This window comes from Nicotiana sylvestris, chromosome 11 (assembly GCF_000393655.2).
Source record: "Nicotiana sylvestris chromosome 11, ASM39365v2, whole genome shotgun sequence".
Taxonomy (NCBI): domain Eukaryota; kingdom Viridiplantae; phylum Streptophyta; class Magnoliopsida; order Solanales; family Solanaceae; genus Nicotiana; species Nicotiana sylvestris.
The window spans coordinates 153,323,092-153,349,060 of record NC_091067.1 but is presented as its reverse complement, the minus strand read 5'-3'; positions in this window follow the sequence as shown (position 1 = coordinate 153,349,060).

The window sequence follows — 25,969 nt, the reverse complement described above, 5'->3', positions numbered from 1 at the left end:
ATAAGCCTTAGAATCAAATTTCCACATACGGAATTTTCTATAAGATCAGAATCTCGCATCTACACACTGCATAAGTCTGAACAAGTTGTAGCAAGCCTTCACCATAATCCAAGATGTAAACACATGGTTTACCGCATAACTCAAATACTCATAGCGATAATTTTCAATCACAGTAGCTGCTCAAAACAACCCAATACCAGTAATAAACCTCATACCAAACAAAGCCCCACTCTAAAACCTTCGTACACTACCGACGATGAAAGAAACACGCAGAAACTCATAACCATTCATCAGATCAACAAGTTATTGAGCTCCCTCTCCTTTGACAAGAACTATAGCAAATTTCTAAGCCAACTTTCGACATTATCCTTCCAACCATGCTGTAATCAATTTCGATAGTATCCATTCTAGGTCTAATGACCTCATCTTACCCAACACAACCACTCTAGTGACATGACACATCAATACAATCTAAAGCAACAACCCGTGCAATCCGTGCACCAATAAGCAACATTCCAAATGTACTCAAACATGGAAAATGACTCATAGAATAGAACCGTCCCGCAAGCTCAACGGGTACCACCACAACGCAATGCTAAGAACCCATCACATACCGCAGAACCAAAACACACGAACCTAACACAAAGGATCATACCTCAATATAACTCCGCTACAATGTGTGACCCCATCCAAATGCTGGTCCATATTATATACCCCGAGCCACCCTGCTCAAATTCAATAACCACGTGGAATTCGACATCAAGTACCCAAAGTGCATTACTATAACCGATATCAGCAGAACACAATACTGAAAAATGAAGGAGAAATGATCCAAAATCAATCTAAAACATGCCCGAGCCCCTCGAGACCACGTCCAAATATACCAACAAGTCCCATAACATAACACGTACGTACTCGAGGCCTCAAAACACGGATAACAATATTGAAACGACGAATCACACCTCAATCTAAAATCAATGAATTTGAAACTTCAAACTTCTACAACTGATGTCGAAACCTATCAAATCCCATCCGATTGACCTCAAATTTTGCACACAATTCACATTTGACATTACATACCTGATCTAATTTTCGGAATTGAAATTCGAACCCAATATCAAAAAGTCCACTCCTGGTCAAACTTTCCAAAATTCTAACTTTCACCATTTCAAGCCAAATTTTACTATGGACCTCCAAATCACAATCTGGATGTGCTCCTAAGTCCAAAGTCACCCAAAGGAGCTAATGGAACCATCAAAAATCCAATCCGAGGTCAAATACTAAAAAGTCAAACTCGATCGACCTTTTCAAATTTAAAGCTTTTAGCTACGAATCATTCTTCCAAATCAATTCCGAATAACCTGAAAAACCAAAATCGAAGATTTGATAAGTCATAATACATTATACGGAGCTACTCATGCCCTCAAACAATCGAGCGAAGTGTAAATGCCAAAAACGATCGTTCGGGTCGTTACAAGAAAAGAAGTCACACCAGCGTGCACTTCCCAAAAGATTTAGAAGACTCGGAGAGAATAAGGGTTTCGTAATAGTTTTATATAAAATTCAAGCAATATCAAAGCGGTAAAAAGTAGCATTTAGCACGTTAGGCTCAAACACGTAAAAAAATTAGATAATAAACAAAAGCCAAGTATAACAGTTATTCTAAGCTCGAATTCTGAACCCTGAACTAGAAGTTCTACGTTCTATTCCCCAGCCTCTCTTCAGGAGGAGCAGACCGCCACACAATCGAGGCCGCAGGGGAGATACCAGCTCAGGGATGAGCCGTCTTTGTCACACCTCCTTTTTTCGAAGAAATAGGGAATTTTTCCAATTAAAGTGATATTAATCGAAATGAGATTATTTAATTAATTCAGAGTCGCCATTTGGAATAATTTATGGTGTCCCAAGTCACCGATTTATTTTAAGATCCCAAATCGAGGAAATTTGACTCAGTTTTATAGTCCGTGAAGCATAAAATATCGGGCAAGGAATTTTGTTAATCCGGGAGAAGGAGTGAGGCACTCCCGAGTTTCGTAGTTTTAGCACGGTCGCTCAACTATTAATAATTAGCCTAGTTATTTGATTTAATACATATTTAAAATCTATTGTGCATTTTTAACTTCTAACTGCTTTTAACTATTCAGTTAACCACTTTTAGTATTTATGAAATTATTTCTGGAACAAGTTACGATGTCATACACTTGTCATTTTGGTATATATTGCAAACTGCACCACGTGAAATGCACCCGCGATTTACAACATGTTTATTTTTATTATTATTTAAAATTATGGTAGAGTCACGTGAAACCCACACTCGAATTGGGGATTACATACCATGAATATGCCACGGGAACCGTACCATAGTCATAATATTTTATTAATCGCGCCTAGAGCAAAACTATGATATTTATAAGATGTTTATTTCCTAAACTTTGAGATAAGTGTGAGGCCATGAATTATCGACAAGATATTATTATGGAAGAAATTAAATAAATTAGTGTGGGAACACAAGATCGCATTTAAGGAGAAGGGTTAGCCTCATTATACTACTTCGGGTCTTAGCAAGATTAAATAGATTGGCCTAAGTCTAATTTTTCATAATATCAAATTGCAGCCCACATCAATTGCACAAAGCGATTTGTAAAATGTGTAAGATTCTTGTTTTTGATTGGCAAGAATGCCCTGAATTGCTTTTGAGCATATTTTGTAGAAGGCCACATCCAAAGCAAGCAAATCTTGTTAACTAAATTTGACATGCACAAAATATTTCTCCAAGAATACATGCTTGATTATTCAAGATATCTACATTCTTGGATACAATTGGCAAATAAAACAACACACTATAGTGAGATGTGGCTCTAAATACTTAGTTCAAAACAAACAAATAAAACAACTCGGATTTTTAATTTCAGAAGCATTGGAGTTTAGAAACGAGTAGTGGAATGCAAAATTGAACTAGCATATGTGCGTAACATATCTTAAGGACTCGACCAAATTTGAAACATGACAATCTCAGAGATTACCATGTAAACCAATTCGAGTAGCTCAACAAGTAAACACGTGACAAATCCACGCAGCTCAACAGAACCAGAACAAATAAAACATTAAATTTCATAAAATCCTCAAAAGGGAGTGACATGGGTGTATAAACATACCTAAACAGAAAACAAAACCGAGACCAAAATCTGAAAAGAAGATGATGAAACCCAACCACAGATGAAGCAAAACTAGTAGGAAAAGACAACAACAGTCTTCACTTCAGCTTTCGAACTGTCACGACCCAAATTCTCCCTCCATGAATTTGTCGTGAGGGCACCTAGTCTCTAAGACTAGGTAAGCCTAACACTTTGCAAAAATAAAATGAAAACATAAAAATTAATAACTAACAGTAACAGATAATTTAAATGAAAACATTTGAGATGCCTCTCGGCATATATAATAATCAACTCTCGAAACATATACAACTCTCCAAAGACCCGAAAAATCGTAAGTCACAAGCGTCTTAGATCTTTTTCAACTGTTATATACATCTATACTAGAATAAATAAAAGGGAAGCAACATCAGAAGGGATAGAAAGGGAATCTAAGGTCTGTGGACGGGGGGAAGATGTACCTTGAAGTCTCTTGAATGGCAGCAACTGTGAAAACTAAACTCGAGAATGGTAGGAGGTACCTAGATTTGCACACGAAAACATGTGCAGAAAAGTGCATGAGTACACCACAACGGTACTCAGTAAGTATCAAGCCTAACCTCGGTCGAGTAGTGACAAGGTCAGGACAGGGCCCTACTAGGGTGTGTGTGTGTATATATATATATATATAAGACGGAAAAAAATATTGCAGTAAAATAAAGACTGAATTTTAACAAGAAAGAAACACAGAAGAAATAAAGGTACAGTACACAGAGATAACAACAGGGGATCTCCCGAGATACTGTGTCGTAGTCCAAAACGTAAATGTACAGGAGGATCTCCCGGAATATAATTCCGTAGTCCCAAAAGCAAATATGCAGGGAGATCTCTCGAAATATCATTCCGTAGTCCCAAAAGTAAATATGCAGGGGGATCTCCCGGAAATACCATTCCGTAGTCCTAAAAGTAAATATATAGCTCAACCAATATAAATAATGGCTACAACACAAAAATCCTACAACTTAGACTAAGTACAAGTCAAGGAAGAAGCAGGGAATTCACTAAGCATGTTGTACAGAGTTCATATAAGCAACTAAGACACGTAGGCATGCTATTCTAAACTAAAACGGTAATTACATATGTTAGTGTAACTCAATTAAAGCGAAATAGGTTATTACTTAGTGAGAAATGGAGTTTTACAACAAATAGCCCATGTATGCACTCATCACTTCACGTACACGGTGCTCACATATCAAAATAGTACCAAATCCGAAGGGGAGTTCTCATACACAAGGTTAGGCAAGCCACTTATCTCGAATCAAGCTTAAATCAATCTGTAAAAATGTTCTTTCAACAAATATCCGACTCTGAATGGCCCAAATCTTGACAAAATCAATTTCACATCATAAATATATCTACAAAAAACTAATCTAGCTAATGAAATCAAACCTAAAGCAAGTAATTGGAAAATCGCCCTAAAAAGTCTCCCCGGGTCCACGTCTCGGGATCGGGTAAAAAACATAAAACATAAATACTCATTCACTCACGAGTCTAACCATACAAGAATTACTAGAATCCGACCTCAAATCGCCTTCCAAAACACGAAAATTTTGTCTATGAAGTTTCTACCATTTTTCCCCAAATTTCCAACTCAAATCCCTAATTAGAAGAAGAAAATAGCAATAGATTCATGAAATATAGCCCAATCCAAGTTAGAATCACTTACCCCAAAAATCTTCTTGAAGAAACCCCGAAAAATCGCCTCACATCGAGCTATCAAAGTCCCAAAATCGAAATGGGAATCAAACCCTCGAATTTCTTTTTCTGCCCATTTATTCCGCATCTGCGGACCTGCCATCGTACTTGCGTCATCGCACCTGCGGAATTTCCAACGCAGGTGCGGATTCCACTTAAAACTCTGCGTCCGCTTCTACGATCAAAGGGTTGCATCTGCGGACCCATGTCCGCTTCTGCGATCACATCCCCAGACTAGCCTTCGCTTTTGCGATTACTTGTCCATAATAGAGACTCTGCTTCTACAGTCCCACTGCCACACCTGCGACCACTAGCTACCCAGACCATGGTTTCACATGCGAGTCACCCTCCACACATGTGAGTCCGCACCTGCGGTCTTCCCTCCACAGGTGCGAAAACACCATAAACCAGCAAATTCTCAGCAGTGCCTAAGTCCAAATCTCATTCCGTTAAACATCTGAAACACACCCGAGGCTCTCAGGACCTCAACCAAACATGCCAACCAATCCTAAATCACCATACGAACTTAGTCGAGCTCTCAAATCACATCAAACAACACTAAAAATACGAATCACCCTCCGATTCAAACTTAATGAACTTGAAACTTCAAATTTCCACAACTGATGCCGAAACCTATCAAACCACATCTGGATGACCTCAAATTTTGCACACAAATCATATTCAACATTACAGACCTACTCCAACTTCCAGAATCAGATTCCAACCATGATATCAAAAAGTCCACCACTGGTCCAAATCTCCAAAATTCGACTTTCGCCATTTCAAGCCTAAATCAGCTACAGACCTCCAAAATACAATCCGGACACGTCCCTAAGCCCAAAATCATCCAACTGAGCTAATGAAATCGACGAAACCACATTCTGGAATCATCTTCACACAGTTCCGACTAGAGTCTAAATCCTAAGGCTTAAGCCTCCATTTAGGGACTAAGTATCCCAAAACACTCAAAAACAAAAACAAAACCTCCCGGCAAGTCACATAAGCAGAAAATGATACAAGGGAAGCAGCAAATAGGGGATTAGGGCTATAACTCTCAAAACGACCGGCCGGATCGTTACATGAACAAACTATTCGAGCAAGATTTGTCGACTGACAACCAACGAAAAACTCAAAAAGACCTCAACTCGATCAAACACAATCCATGGTTTTCAGAAAATCAAAAATCAAGATGGAAAATGAAAAACAGAGATATCTTTGTTTATATTTTATTTTATTTTTGAAACTTAAACAAAAACTGAAAAGCAACAGATCAAAAATTCTATTTTTGTAAGTTGAGAGAATGAAGATGTCTGAAATCAGAAAGGGGGAGGCGATATTCTTTTGGGAATTGGGGGTGAGGCTCTTGGAGATTGAGAGATAGGGGCCGATTTTTAGTTTTTCTAGGAGGGGGTCTGCCGCCTGGTGTGTGTGAGAATAAGAGATGAGGGTAGGTTTTAATGAGTGAGAATTGGGCCAGGTGGGTTGGGGTTAAAGCAATTGGGCCACTAGAATTAAAATTTTAATTCTTAAAGCAACTGGGCCCAAACAGCCCTTTTTCCTTTTCTTTGTTTTTCTTTCTTTTTCTTTGATTATTAAAATTCTAATTTCATTAATTAAAATCATAAACAATCTAAATAAAATCCTAAATTAGACTCTAACTTAATCTATTTTGTAAAATTAACCTTAATTTATTTTTTATTAACTTAACACTAAATAGTTAAGACTTAAAAGAAAAAAATGTAAGCATAACCATTGTGTTTTTGTGATTTTTTGTTTAATAATGCAATTATTAACAACTTAAATCCTAAAAATGCAATTAAAAACCTAAAATGCAATGCATGAAATTTTTGACATTTTTTTGGTATTTTCTTATAATTTTAATATATTAAATATGCAACTAAATGCAAACAAAAATTAACAAGAAATTCCTAAAAATTCTATAAAAATTAAAATAATTAGAAAAATCTATTTTTGTGAATTTTTAGGAGTATTTTTAGTCAGGCAAAAATTACGTGCTCACAGTTTTCATCTCATAGCACCTCCTAGGGCTAGAGAGATGCTATAGCTACAGGGCTACAGCACCTTCTGAGCCATCAGCCACCCCACTCCTTGAGGTACAGGTTATACATGACATCCCCGATGATGGCAAATGGGGAGATGCTACAGCTACAAGGCTAGAGAGATCAAAGAAGAAAGAGGTTTGGGAGGATCATTTTGTCAACTTGACCGCCTACACCAGTTTCCGTATGTTGTGGTCAGTGAGGTCGCTAACTCTTGAACGACAATTTCTATTGAGGGATTTGGGGAAATACAATCCGATAATTTTGAGGCAGTTTAGATAATGCAGGTGTTGGATGTGGTTCACCGAGAGAGTGGAGGATTCCAAAGAATACCTCGTCCGAGAATTTTATGCCAATGTTGCTCATATCAAGAAAGGGACGAAGGTGACCAAAGTACGCAACCTCAAGTTGAGGTTTGGTTACCATACGCTAAATGTGTACTTGGGCTTCGAGGATGTTGAGCCGAAGGAGTATTTGGAGAAGTGCTCACTGAAGGAGGAAGTCCGGCCTTGGTTGGCTGAGATTCTAGCACCACCAGGGCCACCACCACCATGGATTACTGCTGGGGTTCTCATTCAGTGGAGTACTTTGGGCTTTGAGGCAAAAAGGTGGAAAATCTTTATTTATAGCAGGTTGGATCCATGCCAGAACGAGACTCACCTTCATATTCCTCAGGCAGTTCTTGTGGGTTCCATTATGGCTGGGTACCCAATCAATGTAGGTGTTGTAATGTCGGCCAACATTTCATTGATAGCACAGCAGGATAGCTCGACTTACCCTTATCCCAAAACTATTACAGAGTACCTCACTGATGCAAAGGTAGAGCCGAGAGATTTTGACACAAAGGTGAAGCCTAAGAAGCCCTTTGATTGGTATTTATTGATGGATGCGAGCAACCCAAAGAAGAAAGTCTAGCCTTCTACCACCATATACCAATCTGATGAGCCAGAAGTGGTAGTCTCTAAGACAGTTGATCTTACATCCACCTCGGTTGAACCTTCCTTCAGTGTCGTTGTTATGCCTCCACCATCATCCACAGATCCTACCACAACTCCTACCACAACTCATGCCACTGCTCTCAGGCCAGTGCCCATGCCCACTGCCCTACTATCTGTGTTGTGAGTCTCCCAGATATTGGCTAGTCTCAACAACTGGATCCAGACAGCTACTGCAAAGCTGTCCGACTTGTCCAGTATTGTTATAGCACAGTCCACTTCTCAGACACCACAAGCTTCTTCTGACATTGATGAGACACTAAAGAAGATTCTGGAGAACCAGAAGACTATCATGGACACCTTGGCACAATACGGGTTAGTTATTGAGGAGCTGGGAAAGGAAGTGAAGAAGATGGAAAAGTCCCAGGTCAGCAAGAAATCAGTGGATAGGCTATGGAAGGAGGTGACCAGACATGCTATAGCCGGAGACCTCCCTTTTGGTATGTTTCTTGACCCGCACTAGTCTGCCCCAGATCCTACAGTACCATCTACACCGGTATCACTAGATGGCCAATCTGATGAGCCAGATCTTACTGCCGGCAATGCTGAGGCAATGCATGAGGTGTTCGCCAACCAAACCACGCCTAGATTTGATAACGATGAGATTCAGTTGGCTGATCCTAAGGGGGATGACATTGCTGGGGACATTGAGATGTCCAAGGATCCTTAAGGAGTTTTCTTTACCCTCTCCTCTTTTACTCTTATTTTTCTAAGTATTGGGGACAATGCTTACTTTTATTCAGGGGGTGGAGTCTATTCGACACATTGGTGCACATGATACATTTGGTCTGTAATTATTTTTATTATACTCTTTATTTTCTTATTTGTAGTTATCTAACTTCTCTCTTTTTTCTTATCTATATTTATCTCTCTTTAGTAGTATTTGCTTATTAGCTTCTTTATTTTTGTTTTTGCTTATTAGTTTTTTTATTTTTTTTCATATTAGTTCTTGTTTTGTTAAGTACCCTTTTTATGCTTTAGTAGATAATAAGCATTTGGTTTTCTTAATACCACGATTCTTTTCAGAGGTAGTTGTTGTGTGAACTGGGTGACTCATCCCAAGTCCCAACAATGGATGGCATGACAACATTCTTAAGGGAATGAGTCCGTTTTTTGTATTTAGGTAATAGTAGTAGTAGTAGTAATGAATAAAAAGACTTAATCAAGTCATTCTCGAAGAGTTAATCATGCTTCATTTGGTACTAACACACTTAACTACGTGCTTATGGTTAGAGACAAGGTTTTTGAAAGAAATAGCTCTAGTTAGTGACTTTGTGACTCTTGAGTTAACTTTGGTAATTATCAAGTGGTTTATTTGGACCATAGTAATCTTTAAACTTGAATGTGGTCATTGAAGGCTCTTGACTCTATCCTCTTTTACAATCTAGTTGCGTGAGGGGTGAGATGAATTGTTGTTAGTCCAAGTATCCGTATGAATGGTCTGGAACTTGCCCTGAATGTATTTCAAGGCAAAATCCTAAGTTTTGCTTGGTTTGAGAAGTGATTATAGGCTTTCCTTGGACCCATTTGAGCTTTCTATTACCAGTCAATGTTGTTATCCCTAGTCAACCCTTTTGAGCCTCTAGCCTTTCTCATTTGAAAATCATGTTATAAGTTTTTACCCATTTTGTCGTGACCTTCTCTTGGCACCCGGATTTTCCTTAACACTCTTGTGAAATAAGTGGCTTAAAACATAAGTTTAGGGCAGAGATGAGAGATTTGAAAAAGGTATCAAGGCACAAAAAGAGAAAAGAAATGATCTCTATGAAAAGAGAAGGTAAGAAAAAAAAGAACAAAAAAAATGCAAAATATGAATAAGTGGAAAGGTTGATGGATTCAAAAAGAGGTAGTGATCCCTAACATGAGAAATCAAAATGGGAGAAAAAGAATGAAATGAATAAGAAAGAGTAATGTTGAGTCTCTCTAATCCCCAATGAAAAGAAAATGCCTTTAAGAATTGGTAATTGTGAGACGAGAAATGAAAAGGTGGAATGCGTAAGGAAAGGTATAACCACTTACCCATATGGTATCCTACCCTAACCCAAAAGCCTTCATTACAAACCAAAAGAAGTCCTACTTAATTTTGAACCGAGTGAGCTTACATTAGTGGTGATCTACATGAGGGGCAAGCCTATGGTACTTGAAGCCGCACTTTTGACATTCTCTTGTGAGAGATGAGTGAACCTTTCATGAATCTTCAGATTTAGTGCTAATTTCTTAAGTGAACTTGGCAAATAAAAAGTAGAGGAGGAAGAGTTTGGAGTCCACCATGACCTACATGTTAGAACAAGAGTCCTTGATGAGTAAAGTCAATTCTCGAAGCTCAATGGTCACATTAGAACTATATGTGCACGAATATTTGGCTTGTCACCTTGTTGATAATGCATAAGTAGTGTGGGTAATTATTGGTCCCAATTGATGTATGAATGGCTCACCTTTGACTCGCTCTCTAAGGAGGTGGGAACTAATTCATTTGCTTGAGGACAAGCAAAGACTTAAGTTTGGGGGAGTTGATAAGTGTGGATGTTGACTACTTATTAGCACCTTTTGCTTTTGTTTTAGTCCGAAAGTAAAGATTTATGTTCTCGAAACTAATGAAAGTGTGCGAATTGCAGGAATATTGAAAGTTTGAGCTCCCATGATGAAATCTGACTCAAAAAGGAGTGTTCCGACTTACAATGCAAGAAGGGGCGCAGAACTTAAGAAGTGCGGTCCGCAGAAGGATTTCTGCTGCCACAGAAGAAAGTGCGGACCGCAAAATTCCATCTACGACCGAAGATCAAGTGAAAGAGCCCAGCAAGAATTTAGTCAATGTGCAGCTGCAGAAGAATCTTTACACTGAAAAATAATTCAAAGTTCAGAGAGTGTGTAAATAATCAAGACATGAGACCTGCCTGAAGTGTGGACCGCACAAGAATTGTGCTGCCGCAAAAGAAGTTTCGCAGCCGCAAACCAGAATAGTGCGGCTGTAGATTCCAAGACCTTGCCAACTGAAGAAATCTGCGGATCGCATATGGAATTGTGTGCCCACAAAACCTCCCGAAGGGCATTTTTGTCAGCAAATTTTGGGCCACTATAAATAGACGAGTTTCACATTTTTAGGTCAAGCTTTCGAAGTTTGAGTTGCTGTAGCCATTACATATTTCCATTTTAGGAAGTTTGTGACTATTTTAGTGTTTAAACATAATATTTTATCATTTTAATCTGAGATTATGAGTTTAATTAGCATTTCTTCTTTGATTTCTTTATTTTTCACTATGAGTAGCTAGATTCTTACTATGGTTGTGACCTTACCCTAGTGTGTAAATGTTATGGGTATTTAATTTAATGTTTGTTTATGATTGGGTGTTGATTATTTATCTTAGTTCATATTTCAATTTTAGAATTACTAGTTGCAAATGTTGATTCATGCCTTTTTTACTTGGTCTCTACTTGAGAAAGAGGGATCTAGTCTAGGATAACTTGGCCAACAAGAAATTGGGCTAATTAAGAGGTTGATTAATCTAATTAAAGGGTTCAAATTAGAGATAGTGAGAACCCGACCTGAGCTCATATCAACTATTTAGTTTGATACCCATTTGGGCTTGAGAAATCCAAATTGGACAAAATCACTCTATAACCGAAAGGAATTGAGTGGGTAACATAGAGTCGATAGTTAACGCCCCAATCAACAAAACAAGTTTTCATATATTTAACACATTAGGCGAACACCTAGGTTAAGGTCACATCCCTAGGCTTTTCAACTATTTGGAAAAACACCAAAAATAATTATTTGCTTTTTAGTTTCTTCTTTTAGCTTATAATTGTTAGAGTAAAGTAGAATTAGAAATCAAAACCAAGTGTTTGGAAGTGAAATTTAGTTGTTCCATTTGCTTTCGTCAAGTGTATACCCCTAACATCCATTGTAGCTCTTTGTGAAAATCGACCCGAACTCTTGTTGGATACTATTATTCCAACGACCGTTTTCACTCACTATTGAGTGCGGATTGGAAGTGGATCAACAACACTCTTTGCCTTTTTTCCTTAGGGCATGGAGGAACATCTTCTTTTGTTTGCTTGTTCTCCGATCGAGGACTCCGAGAAGAAGCACTTGCGCCAGAAGGGGGTCCAGAGACATATGTTCGGGTAAACACCTCATACAACAGCCTCGTCACATCAGTAGGATCAGCCAAAATGTCCTCCTCGGGGATGACATTTGAGCCCTGGGGTAGACCTGAATTTAATAAAGGAAAAAAGGTTAATCGGCTTTCTTATACGAAAGGCAAAAACAAGATGAGTTTAACCTACCATGATTTTTAGCCTTCCACCCATATTTAAGGACTAGTTCCTTCCACGTATGGGTCGCGGGCGTTATAACGTCCAAAATCTTTTGGACCCACTAGTCCAAGCCTTCAACCCGTGGTGGAGCCCACCGAGTTGCTGAAACAAGTAAAAGAAAAGGAATTAGTAAAAGCATGGGGTGATCTTTAACCAGAATAAGAGACAAATAATGAACTTACGAGTACGGTTTCACAACTCCGGAAAGGATGAAGCCATGGCCGGAATGATGTCTTTTGTGGCAACCGCAACAAACCATTCCATCCATCCACGATCGTTGTCATCAACCATGCTGGCTAGCCGAGCATGGTGGCCACGTTTACTGGAATTTATCATTCCCCCGCGAAAAATCTTAGGGAAATAAAGGTAAATTAATCGATCTAGGATTAGCTCCTCTCCCGTTTCCTGGTACAAACTCTGAAGACAAGCAAGTGTCCTCCACACAGAAGGACTTACTTGCTACAAAGAGAATGACCCCAAAGTGAAGGGATGCATATAAAAATACGTGAAACCCTTCTTGGGTAAGGTTATCTGCTCTACCAGATCAGGAGCAATAATATCTAAATCTTGGTAGCAACAATATTCCTTCACAACAGGAATGCTAGAAGGACAAATGGAAGAAGGGTACACACCAACGACCCACGTACGAGGGTTAGCGGAAGGAAACTTCTCTTGGAAGTCTTTAGTTGTGACAAGACTTCATGTGATGATGGATCTCACCGTAGGAGAAGCAGCAGCATCGGCTTTACCTTTGATCTTGGAGAAACTAGAGTTTTTTAAAGAAGAAGCCATTTTTATCAAAAAGGAAGGAAGAGTTTCTCTGAAGAAGAAGAAAAAAAAGGTTAAAGGAAGGTTGAAGACAAAGTACGAGTTGAATAAAGAGAGTTTAAGAAAGTTTGGAGAAGTAGGAAATGTAAATAAAGAAGGTTGATGCTGTCACGCCTCCTTTTTTCCTACACCCGCGTAAAGGGATGTATAGGGAGTTTTTCCAATTAAAGTGACAATCAAAACGGGATTAATTTATTAAAAATTCAGAGTCGCCACTTGGGATAATTTATGGTGTCCCAAGTCACCGGTCGAATCCCGAATCGAGGAAAAGATTAACTCTATATTACAGTCTGCGAACACAGAAATCCGGGTAAGGAATTTTGTTAACCCGGGAGAAGGTGTTAGGCATTCCAAGGGGTGGGCATATTTCAGTCGGAACCGAACAAACCGACCGAACCAAATTTTTTTTATTTCGGTTTCAGTTATTCGGTTTGTTCGGTCGGTTTCGGTTTAAAATTTTAAAATTTCGGTTTTTCGGTTCGGTTTTCGGTTATTAAGTTTTTAAGTTCAGTTAACCGAAAAACCAAATTATTAACATATATGTTCTTTAAGTTATATATAGGCTAAGCTCATAGGTAATAAATTAATACTATCAAGTCCAATCTATCAAAGACTCAACCCAATTAAGTAAGTCCATCAACTTTCCAATCTTAAAGACTTTCAGTCTATTAACACTTCCATAGCATATGTGATAGTGTCACAACCCTAGTTCACCAACCGTGAACATGTCATGACGGCACCTAGTCTCCGTGACCAGGTAAGCCTAACACTTGCGAAAACATAATAATTGCGGAAAAATAGAATACCATATTTAATTATCTAAAAAGGAAATTATACTGAATGTCGCTAGGCATATACAACTCAATATCTCAAGACTAAAACAATCCCAAAACCCGAAAACTCATGGGAAACACAGGCTACAGAAATGTATAGTGAGGCTCCAAACTCTAGAATATCTAACAAACGGAAGGAAAGAGGACTAAGTACTAAAGATAGAATAAAGAGGGAGACTCGTAGGTCTGCGGACGCAGCAGATCTACCTCGAAGTCTCCGTAGTCCTCCTGCCTCACTGATAGTGCGCCTGAGTAGAGGTACCTGGATCTGCACATGAAAAATATGCGCAGAAGAGGCGTGAGTACACCACAGCGGTACTCAGTAAATGCTAAGCCTAACCTCGGTTGGGTAGTGACGAGGAAGGTCAGGGCCCTACTGAGGTTAAATAAAATATAAAGATGGCAGGATAAGATAAGCAGCGAAATTGAGAACCTACAGTAAGAATCTATGCAGGATAATAAGAGTACAATAACGGAAACAGTGATGAAAGCAAACTATAAGGAAAGTAACCGGGGATCTCTAAGTATCCTGAGGATCTCTTAGTATCCTCAACATGTACTAGGGATCTCTTGGTATCCCGAGGATCTCTCGGTATCCTCAATATATGTCAGGGATCTCTTGGTATCCCGAGGATCTCTTGGTATCCTCAATATATATGCGGGGGATCTCCCGGGAATCTAACCTGTAGTCCCAAAGTAAATGTGCAGGGGGAATCTCCTGAGATACCGTCCCATAGTGCCAATTTAAAACACAGAGCAGCAACACAAGAATATTAAATTAAATGCTAATTTCGTACCAAGTAAACACTTACTTCTAGCCTAACATGCTTCACGTAATGCAATTCAGGCAATTTAAGTAAATAGGCAATTAAGTCAACTAAACATGCCTTTCTAGACTAGCAACATGCTAAATTCACAAGTAGAATAAAACAGGAAAAAGAACTCAGTTGAAATACTTAAGGAAAAATCGGATTTTCAACAATTAGCTCGAGTACGTGCTCGTCACCTCATGTACATGGCATTTCAATTATCAAATATAGCACATCCTAGGGGAAAGGTCCCCCACACAAGGTTAGACAAGTCACTTACCTCGAACCAGCTCAAAAACAACTAGAAACCACGCTTTTGCCATGAGTATCCGGCTCCAAATGGCCCAAATCTATTCAATTCAATTGCATATCGTAAATATCATCTCAAACAAATGATTCTATGTTTTAATTCAAAGCTAATACGCAAAATTATGGAAAATGACCAAAATGCCCCTCGGGCCCACGTCTCGGAACCGGTAAAAATTTATATTCCCAGAAACCTCGCACTCTCACAAGTCTAACCATATAAAAATTATAAAATTCCGACACTATTTGGTCCTTCAAATCATCATTTTATATTTTTGAAAGGTTTCACAATTTTCTTCCCAAATTCCCTCTCAAATCACGAAATAAAAGATGAATTTGGTAATAGATTCATGTATTCTAGCCAAATCTGAGTTAAAATCACTTACCCCGATGAATTTCTTGAAAAACCTTCGAAAAATCGCCAAAATCCGAGCTCTCTAGGTCAAAATATTAAATAAAACCCAAAACCTCATATTTATAGAGTACCCCTCGGATTTCGACAATGTTGACCGCACAAAAATGACCGCGGTCTGCGCAAAACCAGCGAGGTCCGCGCAAAACGACCGCGGCCGCGCGGGTCTTGCTCTGCAGGGACAGGTTTTTGTATTTTGGCCATAACTTTCCCTACATATGTCCATATTGCAATATCTTTACCTTTCTGGAAACTAGACACGAAGGGCTACAACTTTCATTTTTGAATCACCTCAAAATTCCTTGTGGATCGAAAGATATGAGCTTCCGAAATAGGACCAGCAACCTGCAGTCTTCACGACCGCGGCCGCGGCCACTTTGACACGGCCAGCACTAGGCCAGCGCGCCCAGCGCGAAAAGGAGCGCGGTCTGCGCCAAAACTGTTGCTCCCTCCATTTTTCTAAGTTCCGGGGTGTCCGTACTCGCTCAAAACTCACCCGAAACACACCCGAGGCCCCCGGAACCACAACCAAAATCACCAACGCATCCTAAACATTATTCAACCTCGTTTCAATCATCAAAACACCTCGACTAACATCAAAATCACCAAATCACATCGAATTCAAGCCTATGAATCTCAAGAACTTCCAAATTCCATTTTTGATCAAAACCCAACCAAACCACGTCCGAATGACCTCAAATTTTGCAGACAAGTCCAAAATGACATAACGAAGCCACAGAAACTCTCGGAATTCCATTCCGACCCTCGGATCAAAATCTCACCTATCAACCGGAATTCGCCAAAATACTAACTTCGCCAATTCAAGCCTAATTCTACACCGTACCTCCAAAACCACTTCCGATCACTCTCCTAAGTCACAAATCACCTCCCGAAGCTAACTGAACCATCAAAACTCACATACAAACCCTCTAACACATAAGTCAATATCCGGTTGACTTTTCCAACTTAAGCCTTCTTAAAAGAGACTGTGTCTCATTTCTTACCAAATACTCTCCGAACTCGAACTAATCATCTCGATCCTCTCGGAAATGGAGCAGTAACTCATGAGACGACTGGCCGGGTCGTCACATCCTCCCCAACTTAAACAAACGTTTGTCCTCGAACGAGTCAAGAAACATACCTGAAGCCTCAAACAGATGAGGGTATTTGTTCTGTATCTCCCACTCGGTCTCCCAGGTAGCCTCTTCCACGGGCTGACCCCTCCACTGCACCTTCACTGAAGCTATATCCTTTGATCTCAACTTCTGAACTTGGCGACCCAAAATAGCTACTGGCTCCACATCAAAGGTCAAATCGTCATCCAACTGAACCGTGCTGAAGTCCAAAACATGAGACGGATCCCCAATATACTTCTGGAGTATAGAAACATGAAATACGGGATGCACACTCGATAGGCTGGGTGGAAAAGCAAGCTCATAAGCCACCTTCCCAATCCTCCGAAGCACCTCAAAAGGCCCAATGAACCGAGGACTTAACTTGCCTTTCTTCCCAAATCTCATAACACCCTTCATGGGCGAAACCTTCAGCAGGACCTTCTCACCAACCATGTAGGACACATCTCGAACCTTCCGGTCCTCATAACTCTTCTAACGTGACTGCGTTGTACGAAGCCTCTCCTGAATCACCTTCACCTTCTCTAAGGCATCCTGAACCAAATCTGTCCCCAATAGTCTAGCATCGCCGGGCTCGAACCAACCAACTGGAGATCTACACCGCCTCCCGTACAAAGCCTCATATGGATCCATCTGAATACTCGACTGGTAGCTATTGTTGTAAGCAAACTCTGCAAGTGGTAGAAACTTATCCCATGAACCTCTAAAGTCAATAACACAAGCACGCAACATGTCCTCCAATATTTGAATAGTACGCTCGGACTGTCCGTCCGTCTGAGGGTGAAACGCTGTGCTCAACTCTACCTGAGTACCCAACTCTCTCTGCACGGCTCTCCAAAACTGCGAAGTAAACTGAGTACCACTATCTGAGATGATAGAGACAGGAACGCCATGCAATCGAACAATCTCCCGGATATAAATCCCTGCCAACCGCTCTGAAGAATAGGTAGTACACACAGGAATGATGTGAGCGGACTTGGTCAGCCGATCCACAATCACCCAAATAGCATCGAACCTTTTCAAAGTCCGTGGGAGCCCATCTACAAAGTCCATAGTGATTCTCTCCCACTTCTAATCGGGAATAACCATCTGCTAAAACAAGCCACCCGGTCTCTAATGCTCATACTTCACCTACTGACAGTTGAGACACCGAGTTACACATCCCACAATATCTTTCTTCATTCTTCTCCACCAATAGTGCTGCCTCAAATCCTGATACATCTTCGCGGCACCCGGATAAATAGGATACCGCAAACTATGAGCCTCCTCTAATATCAACTCTCAAATACCATCAACATTGGGTACACAGACCCGACCCTGCATCCTCAATACCCCATCATCACCAATAGTCACATCTCTGGCATCACTGTACTGAACCTTGTCCTTGAGGACAAGCAAATGAGGGTGATCATACTGCTGCTCCCTGATACGGTCAAACAAGGAACCCACACAAGCTAGGACTCGACTGGGCTTCGAAAGGTCCAATCTCACAAACTGGCTGGCTAAGGCCTGAACATCCATTGCCATAAGCCTCTCTGCACTGCTTCTACTTTCTTTAGATCCAATCAAATACCCTCACTCGATACCACGTGGCCTAAGAATGCCACGGAATACAACCAGAACTCACATTCTGAAACTTTGCATAAATTTTCTGTTCTCTTAGAGCCTGAAGTACTGTCCTCAGGTGTTGTTCATGATCTTCCTGACTCTGGGAATACACTAGAATGTCATCAATAAAGACAATGACAAAAGAGTCAAGATATGGACGAAATACACTGTGCGTCAAATGCATAAAAGTTGTTGGGGCATTGGTCAGCCCAAATGGCATAACAAGGAACTCATACTGACCATACCGAGTCCTGAAAGAAGTCTTCGGGATATCTGGCTCCGGAATCTTCAACTGATGGAAACCTGAGCGCATGTCAATCTTAGAAAACATTCGTGCGCCCTGAAACTGGTCAAATAAATCATCAATACGAGGCAAAGGATAACGGTTCTTAATTGTAACTTTGTTCAACTGGCGATAATCAATACACATACGCATAGAACCATCCTTTTTCTTCACAAACAAGACAGGAGCACCCCAAGATGATACACTGGGCCGAATAAAACTCTTATCAAGCAATTCTTGTAACTGATCCTTCAACTTAACTGAAGGTTTCACATCACCCTTAGGACAGGACCCAAACTTCAAAATCTGCCATTCGTCATAGGATCCGAATTCCACATCTTCACACTACATTAGTCTTATTTCAACACACTTAAACTTTTAATAATGCTTAAATACTTCGAAATCGTTCCTTCGGGTTGTTACATTCTCCCCCACTTAGGGTCATTCATTCACAAATACACGACGTAGCTTATCTCTTTCTTCGCACATCTTACGGTCTCAAATTTTCTAACTTCCAAATTTTATTTATTTATTTATTTATTTTAGAAATTTCGGCAGAGCCTCCCCTGTATTTGGGCATATCCACCTGCCAGAGTAACACCAAAACAACTACTAACAACACATCCATACCCAATGAAACACCACAATGTATATATCAATAACACTAATCTCATCATTATAAGCATCGCATTATCATGCTGATATCTGGACATGAAACACATCATCTGTATGCTAATAACCATGTCTCTGGCCATAATAGTTGTTCACAAATCACAACATTGCTAATTAACCTTATGTTAACAATCATCTTATTTCAGACCTCCACTTTACTCACAACGAGGCATTGAAACCTCATAATTACTTACCCAAATTAACGAGTCACATTTAACGCCACCTGGGCACTCATCTTATAGGCTAAAGCTCAACGTCTACAACACAAAAAATGGTTGAATATGAACAGAAAATATACAAGAATTGTCAAATAAGCCCAATAGGCATGACTCTCATTTAAAATATAGTACAAAAATTTTAATTTCATAAAAGGAGAATTTTAAACACATAGACCTTTCACTACCACGACCTTGTCCTTATATAACATCCACTGCAGCTTGTAGCTCGGTTTAAAATATTTCACATTACATAATTATTTGAGGATATCACCCTCAACTCTAAATCACAAGTATTTGCACATTGTACCAACTGAAATTTTTCATTTCCTTTCTTTCTTCTTTCCAATAATTTCCGACAAAGAAAATCACAACATATAATGATAGGGATAGCTATCTCCATATAATAGCCCAACATGAGTATTCACATAAGTAGATTTCAGGATTACGAAGCTCACTCATGAGTGGAGCATATTAAGAGGACTTGCCTCAATTTTCAAAATCAAATCAAGTTAAGGAAAAACAAATATCATTTTTATAACAATCAGAATTGTACTTGTGATGACACCATCTGGTGTAGTGGCCTCAGCCACACTATAGCAATTATATCAATGGGTCGGGCATCCACATCTTAGGCGCCATCTACCCGTTCATTCTCCATCTCTATCTTGTAGCGTATGTAGATTAGTAACTATAATGGAGTGTATTGACTGTGTGTTCTGATGAAATAGGTTTCTTCCAAGTTCGGGATACTTTCTCATGATGTTTCTATTATCACTACATTCATAACAACCCATCTGCAGTTCGGCTGCTCATACTGAGTCTGTGCCGGATAACTAGAATAACCATTTAAGGAATCTCATGCTAGTGGTGCATTTAAAAGATAGTTGTCCCATGAGAGTGCCCTGATTAACTGGAGCACTACGAGTATTCTAAAATTGTTTTTATTTCCCTGCTGATACTGAATGTAGAATTATTATGGACATAGGAACATCGAAAGTCCCAACATCATCCCATACAAATCTCAGCTCTTACTCATATACAAGTTTTCAGAGAACTTTTGAATACCACATAAATACATCTCATGCCAAATCTGATATGACATATGACCCACAATTTGATCGTTGATAGTGGACTCTCCTTACTTGGTGCAAGGCCATAAGATACATCTTGATACTCCACAATACTAACCTTTATCACTCGTATGTCACCATCATGAGACACCTCAAGCCATTCGTTTGGCACATGTCCTTCTTAGGACAGTTAAACTCACTTCCTCCAGCATCTCGGTTGCTAGTTGTATCCTTCGCTAGATAGACATCTCATACGTACCACATAGTCCCTATTACCACCAACTATCTTCAGCTCTACGTCCACCTCGTGACTCTACCATTACAGCGATGATTAGGCAATTAAGTAAACCTTCTTAAGACCGTACTTATCAACCAGATGTCAGAACCTATTGCACCCCCATGTGCACAATTGAATGATCTCTCAATACTTCTGCATTATCGATATGGATGACACGCGGTAACAACGGTTGAGCAAATTCTTGGCTCCCTTATAATCCTTCTGTAGCATCACGAACCATCGGTGCAAAATTGATATCGAGTGCGCAATTTCAATACACGAGTGAATGCAAAAAGAACATATGATATAAGCTCCAAACTGAATAAATGACGCACGATAAGAAATGAAGTGGAATTTTTCTAACGGTTACATAGCCTCTCGTAGATAAGTACAGACGTCTCTGTACCGATCAGCGAGACTCTAATAAACTGGCCTATGTTTCGTGACTCCTACGAACCTAGAGCTCTGATACCAACTTGTCACGACCCTAGTTCACCAACCGTGAACATGTCATGACGACACCTAGTCTTCGTGACCAGGTAAGCCTAACACTTGCGGAAACATAATAATTGCGGAAAAATAGAATACCATATTTAATTATCTAAAAAGGAAATTGTACTGAATGTCGTTCGGCATATACAACTCAATATCTGAAGACTAAAACAATCCCAAAACCTAGAAACTGACGGGAAACACAGGCTACAGAAATGTATAGTGAAGCTCCAAACTCTAGAATATCTAACAAACGGAAGGAAAGAGGACTAAGTACTAAAGATAGAATAAAGAGGGAGACTCGTAGGTCTGCGGACGCAGCAGATCTACCTCGAAGTCTCCGTAGTCCTCCTGCCTCACTGATAGTGCGCCTGAGTAGAGGTACCTGGATCTGCACATGAAAAATATGCGCAGAAGAGGCGTGAGTACACCACAGCGGTACTCAGTAAATGACAAGCCTAACCTCGATTGGGAAGTGACGAGGAAGGTCAGGGCCCTACTGAGGTTAAATAAAATATAAAGATGGCAGGATAAGATAAGCAGTGAAATTGAGAACCTACAGTAAGAATCTATGCAGGATAATAAGAGTACAATAACGGAAATAGTGATGAAAGCAAACTATAAGGAAAGTAACCGGGGATCTCTAAGTATCCCGAGGATCTCTTAGTATCCTCAACATGTACTAGGGATCTCTTGGTATCCCGAGGATCTCTTGGTATCCTCAATATATACCAGGGATTTCTTGGTATCTCGAGGATCTCTTAGTATCCTCAATATATGTGCAGGGGATCTCCCGAGAATCTAACCCGTAGTCCCAAAGTAAATGTGCAGGGGGAATCTCTCGGGATACCGTCCCGTAGTCCCAATTAAAAACACAGAGCAGCAACATAAGAATATTAAATTAAACGCTAATTTCGTACCAAGTAAACACTTACTTCTAGCCTAACATGCTTCACGTAATGCAATTCAGGCAATTTAAGTAAATAGGCAATTAAGTCAACTAAACATGCCTTTCTATACTAGCAACATGCTACATTCACAAGTAGAATAAAACAGGAAAAAGAACTCAGTTGAAATACTTAAGGAAAAATCGGATTTTCAACAATTAGCTCGAGTACGTGCTCGTCACCTCACGTACAGGGTATTTCAATTATCAAATATAGCACATCCTAGGGGAAAGGTCCCACACACAAGGTTAGACAAGCCACTTACCTCGAACCGGCTCAAAAACAACTAGAAACCACGCTTTTGCCACGAGTATCCGACTCCAAATGGCCCAAATCTATTCAATTCAATTGTATATCGTAAATATCATCTCAAACAAATGATTCTATGTTTTAATTCAAAGCTAATACGCGAAATTATGGAAAATGATCAAAATGCCCCTCGGGCCCACGTCTCGGAACCGGTAAAAATTTATATTCCCATAAATCTCGCACTCTCACGAGTCTAACCATATGAAAATTATACAATTCCGACACTATTTGGTCCTTCAAATCATCATTTTATATTTTTGAAAGGTTTCACAATTTTCTTCCCAAATTCACTCTCAAATCACAAATTAAAAGATGAATTCACTAATAGATTCATGTATTCTAGCCAAATCTGAATTAAAATCACTTACCCCGATGAATTTCTTGAAAAACCTTCGAAAAATCGCCAAAATCCGAGCTCTCTAGGTCAAAATATTAAACAAAACCCAAAACCTCGTATTTATAGAGTACCCCTCGGATTCCGACACTGCTGACCGCACAAAAATGACCGCAGTCCGCACAAAACCAGCGGGGTCCGCGCAAAACGACCGCGGCCGCGCAGGTCTTGCTCTGCAGGGACAGGTTTTAGTATTTTGGCTATAACTTTCGCTACAGATGTCCAAATTGCGATATCGTTACCTTTCTGGAAACTAGACACGAAGGGCTACAACTTTTGTTTTTGAATCACCTCAAAATTCCTTGTGGATCGAATGATATGAGCTTTCGAAGTAGGATCAGCAACCTGCAGTCTTCACGACCGCGGCCGCGGCCACTTTGACATGGCCAGCACTAGGCCAGTGCGCCCAGCGCAAAAAGGAGCGCGGTCCGCACCAAAACTGTTGCTCCCTCCATTTTTCTAAGTTCCGGGGCGTCCGTACTCGCTCAAAACTCACCCAAAACACACCCGAGGCCCCCAGGACCTCAACCAAAAGCACCAACGCATCCTAAACATTATTCAACCTCGTTCCAATCATCAAAACACCTCGACTAACACCAAAATCATCAAATCACATCGAATTCAAGCTTATGAATCTCAAGAACTTCCAAATTCCATTTTTGATCAAAACCCAACCAAACCACATCTGAATGACCTCAAATTTTGCAGACATGTCCAAAATGACATAACGAAGCTACAAAAACTCTGGGAATTCCATTTCAACCCTCGGATCAAAATCTCACCTATCAACCGGAATTCGCCAAAATACTAACTTCGCCAATTCAAGCCTAATTCTACACCGTACCTCCAAAACCACTTCCGATCACTCTCCTAAGTCACAAGTCACCTCCCGAAGCTAACCAAACCATCGGAACTCACATCCGAACCCTCTAACACATAAGTCAACATCCAGTTGACTTTTCCAACTTAAGCCTTCTTAAAAGAGACTAAGTGTCTCATTTCTTACCAAATCCTCTCCGAACTCGAGCTAATCATCTCGATCCCATAAAACACGGATAACGAAGCGTAAAGAAGCTGAAATAGGGGAAATGGAGCGGTAACTCATGAGACGACTGGCTGGGTCGTCACAGATAGATACCAGGGGAATTTCACACATAGTTGTAATTTACACTATGTTTGAATTTTATGATCCATAAAGTGTGCAAAGTTTAGTCTATTTCTTTTTTTCTATAAACACAATATTTCCAACAATTTCAAAGTTTTGGGAAAAATCAACAAATTCGTCGGTCGTATTATTACATAGAAGGAGTCCAATATGATAATGTTTAAACCGAAAATCGAACCGAAATAATCGAACCGAAATTAGAATAACCGAACTGAACCGAACTTATTTCAGTTCGGTTTCGGTTACTACTTTTACAAAACCGAAAACCGAATAACCGAACCGAATTTCTTCAAACTGAACCGACCTAATGCCCACCCCTAGGCATTCCTGAGTTCCGTGGTTCTAGCACGGTTGCTCAACTGTTATAATTGGCCGATTAACTGATTTTAACACATGTTTTAACCTATGGTTCAATTTTAAACTTTATAACCGCTTTAATTATTTTTAAGGAAAATTGCAACATTGTTAAAACACGTCTTGGACCACGTCGCATAAATGCACCCGCGGTCTTCAACATATTTTGACATTGTTGAGATTTGGATTTGGGTCACATAAATGTGCACCCGAATTTAGGAAGATAATATTATTAAATGACGTGTCTAAAGCAGCTACGCGTTTGCAACTTTGCGAGGGCCATGAAATTTTGCTACATGGCGCGCCTCGAATTATAAGGATTTTTAAAAAAAAATCTGATTTTTAATCATGAGGGCCATAAACTATTGGTGTTATTTAATATGGCACACCTCAACTTAGGTAAAAGAATTATTTTAAACAAACACAATTTGAAATTATTTTTCGCACAACCACTAGAATTACTAAGGGCTTTTTTAAAAAAAACGTACAATTGGGCTCGAAATGTGGGCCCAAATGCTATAAGGCATGTCACTCCCATTCACAAGTGAACTTGTAATACAAGCACAAAAGAATCCAGTTCATACGAATAAAGAACTGACAACTGAGTTTTATGGCGATATGTAATACCTTTGAAAGAGGAAAGCAATATGTTTGAACTTATGGAGTTTAAACCTTCATGCATTTTTGCGCTAGGCCTACTGTGGGAAAATCCAGCAGTAGCAAATAACTAACTATTGAGCTCGAGAAGCGGGCCCAAGTAGCAAATGGTAATGCAATTTCCATTTGCAAATAACTTCAAAGTCCAAAGCCCAAAAGGGACCTGAACCTTGCAAAAGCTAAGGCCTGAGGAGCAGGGATTGGGATCGAATCCATACCAAAGCAGAACCAACATTTGTACTCAAAAAAATAACAAATAAGCTCAATGGACTTTCAAGCAGTACATTGTAGCTTGATACACAAGGAAAGCTTCAAATGTTGTTGGCTCACATTACTCTCAAAAAAGCAACACATTCTTGAATTCGATTGTATTGGTAGCCAAACTATCAAGTGTTCATGCTTAAATTTAATTCTAGGCTAACTCGCGAACAAGCATATAAATTTAATCTCAACTAACCCTTTCTCAATACCAACAGTAACAGAACCCAGGAGATTAACATGTCATTCACTTGAATCCCAAAAATCACACCTAAACTCTCCACATAATCAAATCGACAAACAGCATTGATTCATTTTATAACATTTCAATAACATGAGAAAAGCTAAAATAACATACATAGCATTGGATTTACTATATAATACTAAAGAAATGGAAGAAATGGAAGAAACAGAAGAAATAAAACTCAATATCAACTTGTATTCAATCAGGTTTCCCTTCGAAGTACATATTCACATTCACTTGTCATCCATGGTCTGAGAAGTACCTGGAATTCGAAGAGAAAATCAGAGAGAATGAAGGATCAGCAGCTATAGAGCAGCAATCAACAGCAATTTTTAACTAGTTTCAAGCCCAGAAAGTGAATAAAATAGCCCAGAAAAAAAACAGTTTCAAACCAAGTAATAAACTAGAAAACTTGAACCAGACTTGATTTTAATTCATTTCA